This window comes from Arachis ipaensis, chromosome B3, assembly GCF_059453495.1.
Source record: "Arachis ipaensis isolate K30076 ecotype BB chromosome B3, ASM5945349v1, whole genome shotgun sequence".
Classification (NCBI taxonomy): Eukaryota; Viridiplantae; Streptophyta; class Magnoliopsida; order Fabales; family Fabaceae; genus Arachis; species Arachis ipaensis.
Genome location: NC_142438.1, coordinates 46,625,143 through 46,629,504, shown reverse-complemented (window position 1 = coordinate 46,629,504; position 4,362 = coordinate 46,625,143). Strand labels below are relative to the sequence as shown.

The 4,362-nt window shown below is 36.7% G+C and overlaps 1 pseudogene; it reads right to left on the bottom strand.

Moving 5' to 3' along the window:
• Nucleotides 1–415: 415 nt before the first annotated feature.
• LOC148570509 (uncharacterized) lies at nt 416–2,828 on the bottom strand (annotated as a pseudogene).
• Nucleotides 2,829–4,362: the final 1,534 nt, after the last annotated feature.

Genomic DNA, 4,362 nt, shown 5'->3' with positions numbered 1-4,362 from the left:
GTTTTGAGTTTTTAAACCTTTTTCATGTTCTACAGTCCTAAACTTGTATCCATTGACATTATATGCAGAAAATCTTCTTGCTTGGTCAATCGGCCCTTTGGCAAGACTAAAAAATACCGTTCTCTTAGATTCTTCAATTTTATCAAGATCTCGAACAATCTAAGAAAGCATGACGAATTTTTTGTCAACTTCATATGAAAAAAATAAATTCAAAGAGGAAGAATTTGACTCACACGGGTAGAGAACTAACTTGCAAACTCTCTATGAATTTTCCTGTTTATCTCTAATGTATTTCTTGTACGACTTCTTAATTGCTTTCGTACAATGTTTCTAAACTCCCTATAGATGTCGTAATATTAAGATTAAAGGTCATTAAAAGAATCTTACTTATATGAATTAGAACATGCTGAAATACTCACTGGAGATAGCTGTCAACTATGGAGCAATTAGTTAGCACATGTTTATGAGCTTGTAACTTCTTAGTGGCTATTAAAGTGAAATACGAGGAAACACCAAGTGGTTTACCTACTTGAGGAAACAAGGTATCTAACCAATGATTTGATTCTACATGGTTTGGTTCATCATCAACTCGGCGAGGTCGATTCCATCTAGTCTCATTGTTTTCCAAATATCTGGAGCAAAATGTAAGAATTTCTTCCATTAAGTATCCTTGCGCTATGGATCCTTCTGGTTGTGCTTTGTTATGTACATATGACTTCAAGTGTCCTAAATACCTATCAATAAATAAGGATTAAATACTATCCAACAAACTAATAAATAACGATGTAAGCAAATAAGTTTACCTCTCAATAGGGTACATCCATCTATAATTGACAGGGCCACCAATTTTAGCTTCTTCTACAAGGTGCACCATCAAGTGAACCATAACTGTGATGAATTAAAGAGGGAATAACATTTCCATGTGGCATAACGTGAGGAAAATTTGATCTTGCAACTTATCCAAACTTAGGGCACTTAACGCTTTACCACATAATTGTCTAAAGAATGAACATATCTCAACTAGCACTGCATAGACCTCATCAGGAAGCCCTGTTCGCATGGCTAAAGGTAATAATTACTCTATAAGTATATGACAATCATGACTTTTTAACATCCCACTCAACTTAAGAGAATCTAGGTCAATGCACCTTGATATGTTGCTTGCATAACCATCAGGGACAGTGACATTTTTCAAAGTTGTCAAGAACGTCTTCTTACCCAAATTGTTCAGAGTATAAGTTGCCGGAGGACACTTTCCATTTTTCTTCGGCCACAGATCAGGCTTGATACCCATTTCTTCAAGGTCTCTTTGAGCATTTATGTGATCCTTTGACTTTAAACTATCATTTAACAAAGTATATAGTACGTTGTCACATACATTTTTCTCAATATGCATCATATCGAGATTATGATGCAGCAAATTAGACTTCCAATATGGCAACTCAAAAAAATGCTCTTCTTTTTCCATTGTTGAGTACCACCTCCTTCAACAGGTCCACCAGTGCGTAACCTTTTACCACTTCTTCCTATTTCTTCTCTTCGGCCAAAGGTGACATTAATATTCTCAACTTGTGAAAGGATTTCGCTGCCAGATAAGGTTCTTGGTGGAAGCCTTGTTTCTTGTCTTCCATAAATTGAACGGTGACCCATAAAACAATACTTTTTGCTGTGATTGAGACGATGAGGGATGTTATCGAAGTTGCAAGATGGGCAAGCAAGTCATGTATATGTATTCCACCCAGAAAGAGTCCCTAACCCAGGAAAGTCATTAATTGTCCACAATAAAGCTGCGTGCAACTTAAACACTTCTTGATTTAAAGCATCATATGCATCGCAACCCTCAACCCATAACTCCTTTAACTCTTTTATTAGAGGTTACAAATAAACATCTATGTTATTTCCTGGCATTTTCTTGCCAGGAATGATCATTGAAATTATTAATGATGTGGATTTCATACACATCCATGGAGGAGTATTATATGAAATGAGAATGACAGGCCAAATACTATGATTTGCACTCAAAGTTCCATGTGGATTGAAGCCATCGGTAACTAATGCAAGACGCACATTTTGTGAATCGGATGCAAAGTTGGAGTGCTCCAAATTAAACCTTTTCCAGGCCTCAGAGTCTCTTGGATGTCTCATTGAGTTATCCTTATTCTCAGCTGTAGCATACCATCGCATATCAGCAGCAGTCTTTGACGAGTAGAATAATCTTTTCAATCGAGATTTTAAAGGAAAGAAACGAAGAACTTTTGTCGGATGCTTCTTCTTTTTGTTACCAATAATACTCAATGCCTCGGCTGGACCTTTTTTCTTATATGTCTTCCATCTAGACTATTACAGACCTTACATGTCTCCTTATTCTCATCTTCGCCCCAATACAACATACAATAGTTTGGGCAAGCATGTATCTTCGTGCAATCCAAACTGAGTTTAGTAATGATCTTTTTTGCCTTATAAAAAGAACTTGGAATCCTTGCATATTCAAATGCATTACTCAATAGTTCTAAAATCATCTTCATAGACTTGTCGGTCATACCACATAAGGATTTGATATGGAATAACTTCAATAGAAAAGATAATTTCGAGTATTTTGTACACCCTTCATATAATGGCTCTTCTCCATCCTTAAGTAGCTCGCTAAACCCTTTCGCTTCAAGAGTTTCATGAGATTCACTAGGCATCGATCTTTGACCACCACCATCAATGACTTCATTTGATATTACAGGTGTTCCATTTCTGATGTTCCCACCAACTCCTAGACCTTCACTAATCAAGTTTTGAATTGAATCAACCTCGACCATAGGATGCTGCTCGTCGGCCATAGAATTTTGTTGTACATCCGAAAAAATACTACTCGAGATGTTGCTAGTTTCTCCTATCGAGCGCTGATGAGAGAACTTTTGCGTGGTCTAGAAATTTGCGGATAAATCCTCGTTGCAAGTATAATTTCTAAACCTTCAAAAGTCCTTTCATACAAATATTTTGGTTGTCACAAGTAACAAAACCCTTAAAATTGATAACCGAGTATTTAAACCTCGGGTCGTCTTCTCAAGGAACTGCAGGAAAGTATGTTCTTATTATTGGTTATGGAGATTGTAAATTGGGGTTTCAAGAATGAGGAACAAGTAACTTAATGGCGGGTAAATTAAATGGCAATTAAAATAAATAAATAACTGTAAAGCAAACTTTTGGCAAGGTATGAGAAATTGGAAGTCCAGACTTAGTTATCCCTATCAATAACAATGAAAGTTGAATCTTAATTCCACTTAGTTAACCTTTACTAAAGTGAAGGAAAGTCAAGGGACTAATTAGTTTGATCTTCGAATCCTATTTATTTCCTAAGAAAAGGTTGGGATTATTGAAGCTCAATTCAATTAGCAAAGATAACAGTTATCAATTATGTTGAGATAAGATAACTCCTGAGTTACTGCTTTCTTAACCAAGACCAAAAGAAGAAAAAGTAAATTTGCTGGAATAAAAATGCCTTCAGATGTAAAGCAACAATAACATAAATTAAAGAAAGCAATCATGAATTGAAATACCTCAAATAACATTAATAAGGGAAATTATAATCTAACATGAAGAGTTCATAAACTAAATTGGAAGAATAAATAAAAATAAAGAACCTGGGATTGAGAGTTACTCCTAAAACTAAGAGAAGTCATAAATCCTACGAGAGAGAGAGAGGAGAGAACCTCTCTCAAAACTAGATCTAAATCATGGAAAGTAACTAAATTGGCGAGCTCTCCCTGAATGGATGCATTCCCACACTTTATAACCTCTGGTCTATGCCTTCTGGACTTGGATTGGGCCAAAAAGGGCTTCAGAAATCGCTGGAAGCATTTTCTGCAATTGCTGGTGCGTGGCCTCTGTCACGCGTCCGCGTGGATCACGCGGTCGCGTCATTTGGAGCTTTTCTTGTCACGCGGTTGCGTCAGTTATGCGACCGCGTCATATTCGTTCTGCTTAAGGTGCGTGGTCGCGTCAGTCATGCGGCCGCGTCGCTGTTGATTCGCGTTTGGCTCGCGATCGCGTCGTCCATGCGATCGCGTGGATGCCAATTTCTTTAGAACTTCGTTTTGTACTTTCCTTCCATTTTTATATGTTTCCTTTCCATCCTTTAAGTCATTCCTTCCTTAGAAGATCTGAAACTACTCAACACACTAATCACGGCATCGAATGGAATTAAAGGTGATTAAAATAATTAATTTAAAAGCATAGAAAACATGTTTTTCACATACATCACATAATAAGGAAGGGAAAGTAAAACCATGCAATTAACATGAATAACTGGGTGAAGGATTGAATAAATCACTCAAACTAAGCACAAAATATATCATAAAATATGGGTTTATC